This window comes from Camelus bactrianus, chromosome 17 (genome assembly GCF_048773025.1).
Source record: "Camelus bactrianus isolate YW-2024 breed Bactrian camel chromosome 17, ASM4877302v1, whole genome shotgun sequence".
In the NCBI taxonomy this organism is placed as follows: Eukaryota; Metazoa; Chordata; class Mammalia; order Artiodactyla; family Camelidae; genus Camelus; species Camelus bactrianus.
The window spans coordinates 2,071,855-2,084,617 of NC_133555.1; the positions used below are offsets into that span (position 1 = coordinate 2,071,855).

At 56.6% G+C, this 12,763-nt stretch overlaps 1 protein-coding gene and 1 non-coding gene across 3 annotated transcripts in view; one reads left to right on the forward strand and one right to left on the reverse strand.

The window, feature by feature from the left end:
* The window catches only part of IQSEC1 (IQ motif and Sec7 domain ArfGEF 1), a 103,156-nt gene that overhangs the window by 62,971 nt on the left and 27,422 nt on the right, over positions 1-12,763 (reverse strand). The gene's annotated exons all lie outside the window — the stretch shown is intronic.
* Positions 7,756-7,824, forward strand: TRNAG-ACC (transfer RNA glycine (anticodon ACC)). Its single transcript has one exon. It is a non-coding gene; the product is annotated as a tRNA-Gly (tRNA).

A 12,763-nucleotide genomic window follows, 5' to 3' on the forward strand; every position in this document is an offset into this window, starting at 1 on the left:
CCAGGGCCTCGGTGTCTTCACCCACACAGCGGGGTGGCCGCACCTTCCCTGCAGGAGTGGTGTGAGGCTTGGCAACACCGCCTGTAGCTGTCCAGCCAGAGCCGGGCACCCAGGGCGCCCGCAGAGGCTGGCAGTGCCTCCCCGTCCCCTCAGGGCCCTCGTACCTGCCCTGCCGCCCAGGGGGCTGCATCCCAGAGTGGCAGCGCTCACACCTGCAATCAAATCCCAGTTCCCAGATCTGGTGTGCAGTCCTGGACCCCAGGCAAGAGGACTGGGTTTTCTGAGCCCCCTTCCCCCTCTCTGTCTCTTCTCGCCTCTTCCTTAAGCCCTGGGGACGGTTTCCTCTCTTGACAGCTGGGGCCACCTCTCACAGGGTGCACACCTGCATCAGGCCTTTGACAGAAGTGATCACATTCAATTCTCAACAACCCTCCATTTTATAGATAAGCTGACGCTCAGAGAGGCTGAGTAACTTACCTAAGGCCACACAGCTAGTGCCTGGATGATGGGGATTTGAGCCCAGGTGCACTTCGCCCCCAAACATGACCATAACCATGAAGCTAGACCTATGCCTTCTCCTCCGCACAGAGAATAACAAAAAGCAAAACGTCCCCAGAGGGCCAGGTGGGGCCAAATCAGGAGGCAGGCCCTGCCTTCCCCTCCCCTGCCCAGCCGCCCACACCTCCCCATCAGCACGCCCGGCCCAGGGCCAAACCCACTCTCAGGGCTCCTGGGTGCGAGGCCCCTGGGAGCTGGGGACCATGGAGTTTGGGGCTCCTAGCCGCATCCCCAGGCCTGAGGTCGGGGAGGGAGACAGACCCGCACGAGCTGAAACATGCTGCCCGTTCAGCCGCGGCAGGGCCGGGTCCAGGTTCTAGGGAGTCTCGGGGGAGCGGTCTGCCCACTCAGCTTCACTTCACTTTGCACCTGAAGCACAGTGGATCGCTAATGCCATGTTAGCTTCCCCGCTCCTGACTGCGCGCTTACAATGCCGAGGAGGGCACGCCCGCCGGGGCCCCAGGGAGCCTCTGCTTCAATGAATAGATCCATCATTTCTAAGTGCTGGGGACCCCTTTCCTGCAAACCAATGCCACCAAGCACTCTGAAAACAACAGCTCCTCTTAAGGGGGTTAAACACCCCCCTCTGCAATCTCCTTTACGTTGTTGGCTTAAACCAAACCGTCTCTCGTCCCAGTGGGAGGGAGCCTGCAACCAGCCTGACCGGGCTCCCCGACCCTAGATTAATGGACAATGTGAATGAGTCTGTAACTGGGCGCGGACACCTGCGTTCCTAAGTGTGGTCAGCAGCTGTCCCTCAGGCACGGGCTGGGTGTCTCAGAGGATCCAGAACACACGAGACGTGGGTCCTGCCCTCGGGAAGTTCGGTGGGGAAGGGGCTGCAGGGTTAGCCCTGTTCCCACACGCGTTTGCACGATCCTGACAGCAGCTCTACGTGGGGCCTTCACATCTCAGTTTATCACAGAGGCCCCAAAGCCCAGAGAGGGTGAGTAATTTGCCCAAAGACACACAGCCCACAAGTGATGGAGCTAGGATGAGAGCCCAGGGACGCTGATGCTCAGTCTGTGTCCTTGTTCTCAGAGTGTGGTCTTAGGAAGAGCAGCAACTGCAGTCCCAGCTAGGAGTCACTAGAAATGCAAATTCTCACCCTCCAGGTGATTCTGACACCTGCAGAAATGTGGGGATCTCTGTCCTATGCGAGAGCGCCAGAGTGGGTGACCAATGCAGTCACGGGATCTCCCTGGCATAGAGGCAGGAACGGCTGAGAGCTGGTGGGGTGGCCATCAGGGAAGGCTTCCTGGGGGAGGTGACTCCTGTGTTGGGATTTGTGGCATGAATGGGAATTCACTGAAGGGCACTCCAGGTAAAAGGAACAGCATACATGTGCAGTGTGACAAGACTGGAGGGTGGGGCAGGGGCTCCACCCCTCGGGTGTGTCTGCAGCGGGAAGAAGTCAGCAGAAACAGCCTGGATTTACCCCCAGGCTAGTTTTCCCAACAACCCCGTAGCATCTGCACACCAACTGCTTAGTACTATTCTTCTTATCAGGACATGTTCTATCTGCTCCTTCAATGAAAAGCCAGTCTCACTGAGCATAAATTGAATTTTCCCATACAAATAAATCACCCCAACCAAAACACTATAATAAAACCCTGCTCAGATCTTGTTATCGGCACAGAAGGCCTGTGCTTGAGGATTGCTCTTTGTTTAAGACAGAGATTAGAGAGTACAGAGAATCCGTGCTACAGAAGGTAGTCACAAAACAGAAGGATGCGCTTTATATTCTGACAGGGAGTGAACTGCGAGATAGAAGTGAAAAAGCAAAGCTGGAGAACGCTGATCTGAAGTACATACATACGCGTGTATATGTATGTGTACGTGTAACTGAATCGCTCTGCTATACACCTGAAACTAACATTGTAAATCGACTACACTTCAATAAAAAATAATTAAAAAAAAAAAGAATGTTACACTTGGGTAAAAGAGGCATGGGGGAAGAACGCACACGTGCACACACAATTCCAGATGCATAAAGTCTCTCTGGACAGAGGCCACCTCTGGGGGGCTGGGGCTGGGGGGCTCACTGTCATACAGTCTTTTCTATCTCTCACTCTTGAATCATGAGACATAGCACTTCTCATAAAATCCTGAAATTTAATTAAGCCTTTTCTGAGTGGTAAAGAGGTGTTGAGAGATACCAGCGCTGACTGGAACGTGGGGCTCGATGGACTCTCAGGGGCTGGAGGTGCACTGGGCGGGGGAACAGCTTTCTTCCCGGTCCGTGTCACTGAGTGCAGCACCTAGGGGTCACCCGGAAGCCTTCCACGCTCACCGGCGGCCTGAGTCTCACACTTCCAGAAACCCTGCTTGGAGGGTTACAGGGATCTGAGAACGCACTTTCTGCAGCAAGAAGCAACACCTGAAGCACGTGATGACTTCCCAGCCCTCTGAGGCTGCGGAGGGCTGCCTGGGACCCCGGGGGCCAGAGCCGGGGCTCCAAGGCCCTGGTCCCCTCCTCTTGGGAACAAAGGCTGCTTGCATCATGACGACAGGAGGACAGGCCCCCAGGGAGCACCTTGTGCCTGGAGGCAGGTGCCTGCAGCCAGACGTACCCTGATGCACGGAATCAGTCATCAAGCCCGGTTACTTAGTCCGTCGGGAAACCGAGACCCAGGTGAGTGGCGTCAAGGCTGGGATTCCATCCTGCAGGCCCACGTGTGCGGTCTAGGGTGGGTGAGGGAATCTGACCCCGTGAAATACGAGCAAAGCTCGAGGCCCACACTGGGCCACCCCTGGTTCCTGGAGTGCCTCCACATTGCACATCTCTCACACAGCATCAGAGTTCTGGTCTCTCTGGCAACTTCCATAAATGACTGTAATTTATGTGTTAATAGCACAGATACCAAGCTTTGCAAACCCCTGGAGTGTCAGAAACGAAATTTGTAATTACGAGCACACAACAATTTGTTCCATGTCGGCGACTCGGCAGTAATCATTACCCTGGGTGAGGGTAACCCACACCCAGGCCAGCGCGGACAGGCAGCAGCGGGGGGGCTGGGCTGGCGCCTGGGGGGGTCTCCTCGAGGCCACGTCCTCTTTCAGGATCCCTCCTTCCGGGGGAAAGCTGCACCCGGTGGGCCTCTCACAGGCACCTGTCTGCGGGCACCCATGTAGGGAGAAGTGGACACCCCTTCCGGGGTCAGTCCTGGAGGAACCTGCCTCCCGCCCTCAGGAGGGGCCCTGTTACTGGCCTGCTTCCCACCCTCCCTGGACAGGCTGGAGAAGATGCTGCCTTCCAGGAAATTCTCTCTCGTGTCCGTTGGCCAGCCTGCTGCAGGCTGCTTGCCCTCGAGGCTCTAGCTCCTGCCCTGGCCTCCCCCGGTGACCGCCTGCAGTTCGTGGCAGGAACAGCCTGGTGTATCCCGAGTGGCAGTGTCCCGAGCACAGATTCTGTGCTGGGTGCTGCAAGGGGCTCACGCCGGGTGTCTGCAACCCTCCCAACCACAGGGAGGGCACCATCCACATCTCACAAGAGAAACAGAGATCTGAAGGACCAAACCACCTGCCCAAGAGGCAAGATCGCCCACCAGACGCAGAGATGAGACTTCATACCTACGACACCACAAGCGTGAGCTTTCCCGCTCTAGGACACAGCCTCTGGTCGGAAGGGCACTTCCCATTTCAACTCATGTTGGCTCCTCTGTGCTTCCGGCCCCCGTGCCAGGTGCAGGGGCGGTTCAGGAAAGGCACTTCCAGGCCCTGCAGGCCTCCTGGGTGCCTGGCCCTGGCTGAGACAGCAATCGTTGGGCACTCACTGTGTGCTGACGTCCGCCCACCCTGGGAGCGGACATTTCATTAACTGCATTCCACTGGCTGAGCCTGCAGAGCAGAGATCTGGACCCCAGCACTCCCCTGCAGTGGATGCTTTCACCCAGCTGTCCCCAGGTCGGGCTCGGTGGCAAATTTAGATCAGCTTAAAACGGCAGCTCAGGGCACAGCTGATGTATGGTCCTCGGAGCAGATGAAAGACAGGGTTTTGGCAACTGCAGGCTGAAGCCACCGAACCAGCAGTCTGGGCACCGCTCGGGCTGCAGGTGAGAGCAAGGGGAAGCGCGGCCCTGCCCTGGCCGGGACCAGAGACGTCCCCAGCCCCACCTGTCACTGTGCTGGTCCCTGCTGGGCCAGCCTACCTGCCACCTTTGGGGGGCTGGCTCCACCTGCTGCCCAGCTGGAGAACTGCAGTCTAGCCTTCCCAGCCCCAAGTTGACCACATGGGGTGGTGCCCCAGTCTCCTGGCAGGTGCCCAGAGGGGCAGCTCAAACAGACTCTGGGCCCCACCCTAAGCTTCCTCATTCAAATCTCCGCCGTCCTTCCTGCACAACCTAAGACACCCTCCACCTCGACCCTCCTTGTCAGACATCGGGAGTGCAGCTCAGTCAGGGAGCACAGCCTGGACTCAAAACCAATTTCACTGATATTTCAATCTAACAAGTCACTGGCCTGCTTCAAACCCTGGCTTCTCACTCCTTAAGAAATAAGCACCAAACTCCTTGCCACGCCCAAAAGCCCCTGTGGATTTGGACTCTGCCTACCTCTGCTCTTTCCACTTGGCTTGAGCCTCATACCCAGCAAGTTGGCTCCTGCCCCTGGGCCTTTGCACATGCTGTTCCCCCCTGCCTGGTGCTTACGTCTCTCTCTTTTCACCTGCTTATCCCAACTCCACCTTCATGCTGGGCTCCTTCGGGGCAGCCTTCCCTAACCTCCTCACAGGCCCCACTGAGCAACTCCTCCCTGCCCCTGGTCGATGCTGCTCACCGGAGTGTTCTCTCCTTCACTGGGCAGCTCTGGGAGGGTAAACATCATGTCTGTGTTTATTTCTGCTTATTTCCAGCCCCAGCACAGTGCCGGGCATAGACTACGTGCTCGAAAAATATTTGTGGATGAAATGAATGTCTAGTTTACATAAGTCCCTGTCCCAAAATCGACATACCTTCAGAAATAAAGAGGCCCTGCTCAAGCGGCCGGGCACAGGGGTAAGGGTCCTTCACCCTTGAGGTTTAGCAGGGATATTAACAGATGCTAAAGTGGAGGGTGTGCTGAGATGTCCTGACCAGCAGTAGCTAGAGCCGAGATGTGGACCGACCCAGGTCTGCTTTGCGACACAGCCCGGTTTCCTCTGAGGATTCACCGGGCTGGGTCTGTTCAAGCTGCTCACGCAGACAGAGGGTGTCTGGAGTTGGGCACTCACTTTCCCCTGGGGTTACCAGCAGAGTCCTGGAGGGAGATTCTAGAAAACTCAGCAGAGGAAGACCACGTAAGTAGAGAGGAGACCCCACGCCCAGGCACCGCTCCTTTGCCAGTGAGCACGCAGGGCCCATGTGCGAATTTGTAAAAGGTGCCCTCTTCTGGTGGATGCTGCCTCTCAGGCCTGCGGCTTGGCGAGAGTGCATTCTTCCTTTGCCAACTGCTCTTGTGCAGTGCACAACCTGAACATCTGCACCCTGGCAGTGCCTGGAGCTCTGCCCCACTGGGTAACTGTGATCCACGGTCCCAGCCACCCTCCTGACACCAAGAGTAGGTGGACCCTACTCTTCCTTCAAGGGGGCAGGAGCCCTTCTGATGAGGCCTCGTAGTCAGGCATGCAGGGTATGTTGCTGCATGTAGCCACCTGCTGCCTTCTTTTCTCAGACGCCAGGAAGGACAGAGCCCTGCCCAGCCCGCTGGGAGATTTACACGGCAGAGATAAGACACCGGCGGGTCCAGGAGTCACAAAGCCCACAGAGAACATGTCAGCAGACTTAGCACTGACTTTGGCTGCCTCGTGGAGCAACAGCAAAGCTTAACAGGGAGGCAGTGAAAACTCCAGCCCAGAGACCGGCCTTTCACCCAGGTGCGATGGCTGAGGGCTGCCTTGTCGGGTCTTAGAAGACAGACCCTCAGTCCCCTCTCTGAGGCCACCACGTGCCCCGGGCTTCTGCACTGAGGCAGGGGCGCAGAGCCAGCTCAAGGTCACTCAGTGGACAGCTGGCAGCCAGGCTGGGCCTCGGCCAGGTCCCCAGGCTCCACCCTTGCTCCAGCCCCAGATCTGCTGGAGTGGGGAGGAGGGGAAGCTGCTCTCCAACTGGGGCCTTCCCTGGGCACAGAGGGACCGTTCTTTGCTACTCAACAGTCCCCTGTTTGCCCCGTGCCAGGCTGCAGCCTCCCTCGAGTCCTGCTGACGAGGACAATCTGGTGCCAGCATCCATGACCATGCCCGCCTGCTGGAGGGAGGCGGCCAGCAGGCTCTCCAACCGAGTGGGTGCATTTAAAGGCCCAGAGGCAAGTCACAGGATGGGGGCAGAGCCAGCTGCCGGCTGTTCTCTTTAAAATACGGCGCGGGGAACAAATAGACTCGGAGAAACATTTCTGACCAGATACCCACCCCGTGCTTTTCATGTCTGCTCTGGGGAGGGGGCAGGGACAGATACTGTTTGCATCGTCTGCTCTTATCCTGCTGAACCCGTTTCCCACCTGCCCGTACTTCCAAGCAAATATTAAACCCATAGGAATAAACACACACACAAAAGGCCCAGGGAAAACAGACAGGAGTTCAGAATTTCAGAGGACATGGTGAGCTCAGGTCTGACCTTCCCTGTAAAAACAGAAGCTAAGTCCCCCAGTGCCTGCTGGGGGTGGCGGTGTTTGGAAGCCCTTAAATGCACAGGGGTCTTTCTTTTCTTTTTTTTTTTTTTTTTAAGTTTTTTTTGGGGGGAGGGAGGGGAATTATGTTTATTTGTTTGTTTATTTAATGGCGGTACTGGGGGATTGAACACAGGACCTCATGCATGCTAGGCATGCACCCTACCACTGAGCTACACCCTCCTCCCAACGGTGGCCTTTCAGAGTCACCAGGAGAGGTGGGGTCTATTACTGTCACCCCCACGGCACAAACAAGGAGACAGAGCCTGAGTCCTAGCCACCAGCCGTGGGTGAGCTGGGTCTCACGGTACTGGGTGGTGCTCCTGGCCCTGACTTCCCCCAGGGACCTAGAGTTCTCAGAGAGGCCCCGGGCGCAGCTCTGCGCCGGAGGGTCTGTACCTTCAGGCAGGGGTTGAGCAGGGCCTGCAACTTCTGGGATCCAGGAGGCAGGCTGCTGAGATGCTGGGGGCCATCCTCCCTGTCCGGGCCCTGGCTGGACCACAGCCCCTCCCTGAGCCTCAGTTTCCTTACCTATCAAATGGGTGAACTTGGGGAGTGGCTGTAGCTCAGTGGTAGAGTGCATGCTTACCATGCATGAGGTCCTGGGTTCGATCCCCAGTATGTCTGTTAAAATAAATAATAAAAAATAAATAAATAAACCTACTTACCTCCCCCCCCAAAACAAATACAATAATAATAAAAAATAAATTAAAAAAAATAAATGGGTGAATCTTCCCCACCTTGCAGGGTAGGAGTAAAGAGGACAAAGGAGGTTCCTGGCATGTAAATGGCGCTCAGTTCGTACCCACTTCCTCCCCCTTCCCTGCACTGGTGGTTCCAGGAGCAGGAAGGCCGTGTCCCTGGCTGGCTGTGTCCTACCAGGCCAGGTACTGGCTGCTGCCTGGGGAAGGGCACCTGGATCTGGGGAGCAGACTGGAGGTTGTCAGTGACCCCCCTGCCTAGTGGGCAGGCTCTGGACACTGAAGGGGATGCAGAGTCCCTTGGGAGACACTGGGCAGGTGCCTGGGAGTGTGTGCGTGAGCTCGGGGGTGCATGCATGGGGACCTGAGACCTGCCAGGTCCTTGCTGCAGGCTGTAACCCTCCACCTCCTGGCTTTCGGCTTCCCCAAACAGACCCAGCTGGCAAGAGCTTGGGGGGGACGTTTGATTTTCCAGACAGAAGTACCCAGAGCTGCGCAGGGAAGACATGGCCAGGACTCAGCCTGGCCCTCTCTCACCTTGTCTCAGTGCCCTGGCTGGGGCCTCGCTGGCCTCGGGGGTCCTCCTCTGTGGCCCTCGGCGACGAGCTCCCTCAGCCCTCCCCTGGGCCAGTGCGGGTCCTGAGCCCTGAGCCCCTGCTTAATCCGCCAGAGCCCGAGTCAGCGCCAGCCGGACACGTGACAGCCCCACAGACCTGTTTGGCAGGAGCAGCAGCTGGGCCAGTGGGGGAGGGCTGTCCGCCCTGCCCTCTGGGCTGTCCCTGCTGGGTCCTCCAGCCCTGAGCCTGCAGTCTGGGGCCCCTGCCTGCCCCGGAGAAGGATGAACACAGGAGGAGGGGGACAGGCAGAGTGGATAGGGGAAAGGGACACACATGTCACCAAATGATGCTGGGCAGGCTGGGACATGGGGGGGGTGTCTGTGAGAAAGGGACCCTTATCCCACCACATCCTAACATCAATTTCAGGCAGATTAAACATCTAATGTAAAAGGCGAATGCATGACCGCAGGATTGGAAAGGATTTTTTAAAACACATGCAATGCTAATAATAAAGAGAAAGACAGATTTGACCCCTGGAATTAAGACGTTCATCCCAAGACCCCAGGAAAAGCGAAAAAGGCAAGATATTTACAACATATTGAACTGATGAAGGATTAGAATCCGGAATACCTGAAGAATCCTCCAAATCAACAACAAAATAGAAAGACAGTGCAAACAGGCCCTTCATGGAAGAGGAGCTCCAAACAGCCAAGATACACACAAAAGACGCCCGAGCCCATCGCCAAGCAGGGAAACGCAGGCTGAACCCGTCACACACTCAGCAGGTGAATGAAAATGACGAAGACTAGCAATGGGGTGCTGGTGGGGGGGCAGCGGGAGGGAAGGGCACTGTGTGACTCTGCTCTGTGAAACTGAAGGTACTTCGCTGCCCAGTTTGAGACAGATGCTGGAGAGAAGGTTACAGGAGCACTAGGATGTGGGCAGGTTCAAGAATATGGCCCCGAACCCCCAAACTGAAGACACACTCATGTCCAGCACAGAGACTACATACATACACCGTGGCCCGCCGATGCCGCGGAATACTATACAGCCATTAAAAAGGAAAGCTACGGCTACTCATGACTTTGAACCAAAGAAGCCAGACCCAAAGCAATAGCTACAGCCTCAGTCTATTTATAGACAGCTCAAAGACAAGAAACACAAAACTGTGTTGTAAAGACTTGCTCTGATAGATGGTGAAACGGTGAGAGCAAGGACAGTATTACCACAACTGTCAGGGCGGCGCGCATCTCAGAGGGGCCATAGTTGGGGAAGAGCCCACAGGCGGGCAGAGGGCTTCTGGCCCTGGGTGGCGGTCGCCTGTGTGTTCCTCTTATGTTCCTTTAAGCTGCTGCACGTATGTCTTCCCCCTTCTGTGTGACAGGTTGCATATCACATTTCAAACAGAAAGGTAGCTGTGTACGGCACACATAGGGGACAGGAGGGGACCCCAGCGATGACAACAGCACCACAGGGCAGTGACCTCCACACAACAGCCACCCCCGCCATGTGGGACATCTGAACTGGAGGGGCTGATCTGCTGTCTCAACTCACAAACAAGAATCCAGGATCAGAGACAGGAAGGAACTTCCCCAAAGTGGCACAGCACGTGGGAAGCCAGTAGGGCCAGGACTGGAGTCTCGGTCTCCTGGAGCACAAATGAGGGTGAGGGGGCTCCTTTCCTCTCCCTTCTGGAAAGTCCTTCTCTTGCAAAGCAGCTTTAACACCAACCAGGACAGACTCATTCTTCCTGGCCCTTAGCACTCTCTGAAATTCTTCTTTGTTTGTTTACTTAATAGCTGTGGGTCTCCTGCCACTGGAATAAAAGCTCCCGGAGGGAAGGGCGTCTGCTTTGCTCCCGTGGTGGTAGAGTAGGTAGGTGCTCCGTAAATATTTGTTGGATGAGAAAATCAAGGGAGCTGGCATTTCTCTTTGGATCTTGAGGCCTTAGAAATACCTCGTAGCTTCTGGATATCCCCAAAGGAGAAAACGGAAAATGGCCGCATGACACTGGCACACTTTCCAGAATTACCTTCACACCTACCTTAGGAGGGCGGCCCTATCATCACCCCCCTTTTCAAGAGGAGAAGACTGAGGTTCAGGGAGGTCTCGGGACTGGTCCAGGGTCACGGAGCCAGGAAGCTGAGAGCTGGAATGGAATCCAGTGCAGAGGCAGGCTGGCCCTCAGCTGGTCCACACCCCTGAGCCCATGGGATCTGCTGCCTCGGCCCCTCCTGTCCCCTCCTCCCACCCCCAACCAAGCCTCACAACTTCGGAAGCGTTTTCTGGACTCTTCCAAACTCCTTCCTCTGTGGGGAAGGGACTTGTCCAAAGCAACAGGGAGCTCAGTTCTCTGACCTCAGCGTGGCTGACAGTGGACAGTGACCCCCATGCTCCTGAATTTAGCATGACTCTCAATTTCCTTCCTGCTTCACACCAAAGCCTCAGGCCCCTCGGCTACGTGCAAAAGCTGGTCCTGGTTCTGAATCTGGATGAGCTGAATAATGAGGTGTTCCCATAATGCCCCTAGGCAACTGACTTTATTAAAACACCCTGGCACTCGCTTAGCATTTTTCAAACCTGTATTACCACCCTGATGGGTTTCACCAAGTCCTCAGACAATAATTGAAAAAAAAAAGTCATTGGCTCTGGGAGCCCTGGAACTAAAATGGCCCGCCAGGGCATCCAACCCAGCTGAGATACAGGACTGCTCTGGACCCCAAGCCTGCATACCTCCAGTGAGGGGAACTCACTACCCTGCTCCTGGTTTGGCTCCCCCTCAGCCGAGCACAACAAAGATTGACATTAGCCCCAGGCGCAGGGGCCAGCAGGTGCCTCGCCACTGTTCCGCCCTCAGGGAATTTGCAGAGAAGATAGTAAATTCCAGCAGGACTGCCTTCCAGAGAGGCAGCGTGCGAGGCCCGAACTCACGGACGGGGTCGGGGTCCCCCGGCAAGCCTTCCCATCGCAGTCCACGCAGGCCGTGTGGATTCACACATGGTGCCCTCTGAGAACCCCTCTGGAGAAGCGCCACCCCAAGCTGCTGGGGGCCGCGGTCCCAGTCACGGAAGGACTCAGGCTGCAGCGGGCAGGCGGGCACAGTGTCCTCCGTGGGCCCACAGGCCGGCGGACTGACGGCACTGCTCTCACTTCCTGCCCCGAGAGCCTTCACACACGGGAGTGGATGGGCCTGTGGTTTTGCAGATGAAATGGGACGATATTTGGGAGGCTCCGCGGTGGGGTCTGGCACGGAGCAGATGCTTAAAAACACCTGCAGGGTTTGAGATGCAGTTGTGCTGGGTCAGAAGGCCACATACACTCAGTTCTTCCAAGAGTCCCTGAGAACTTGGCCACCCGAGTCCTGCCTTTCCACGTTGGCACTTGCGGTAGCTGCCCTGATGAGCCCAGGGCGGGGGGGGGGTGTCTTGAAGTCAGGCCTACCCATGTCCCTGCACACTGCTCCCCTCCTCTGCTCAGGGACAATGGGGCCCCTAGGGAAGGCAGAAACTCAGGACAGACTTTGCTGAAGAGTCTGTGTCATCGATGAGTGAAGAAAGATGAACAAAGCTTTCCGGGTTGCATGGCTGGGGTGTGCGTCCCTGCAGGAGCCAAGACGGGGCAAGGGTGAAGGCTGGGTCCAGCGGGAGGGCAGGGGGCACTGGGAGACGCTGCTCCTATGAGCAGGTTGGAGTCACTTCATAGTGGCAGTGAACACCAGGTCTGAGCAACGGCGGTAGGTGGGACCCGGCCTCATAGAGGGGCCTCCCCCAGTGCCTTCCCCCAGCCTCTTTCACGCAAGAAGCATTTCCTGATAGGAGCAAGCAACCCTACTCCCCATCCCTGGTTATGAAGGACTGAGGCCAGGGTGTGGGGGAGTGATGAGACATTTGGTCAGCTCACCCACCAGAGCCCAAATTCCTAGCCTCCGTGACGAGTCAGTGCTCAGCTCTAGCTTGCACACCCCAGTGACAGGGAGCTTACTACCAGAACAAAGGATGGCTGTGTTTCTAGAGATGCTTAGGTGCTTAGCACCCTAGCAGTTAGGACACTGGTTGGAGGAAAGCTGAGGTCCCAGAGGGTCCCAGTTTCGGCTTGGCCTTGGCATCCCCTCTGCACAACGGCAAGGCACGACAGATCATGGGTGGTGTAGTGGCGCCAGCGGAGAACAGGCTGCAAGGGCAGGCAGCCACGGGAGAGGGTGGCAACTCTGGTCATGAGACTTAAGGCTACTTAATGTTTGCAAACTGTGCGGGAGCCAGTGTCCCCTTCCTTGTCCATCCACTGTGAGGACCTCTGAGGGGAACACCG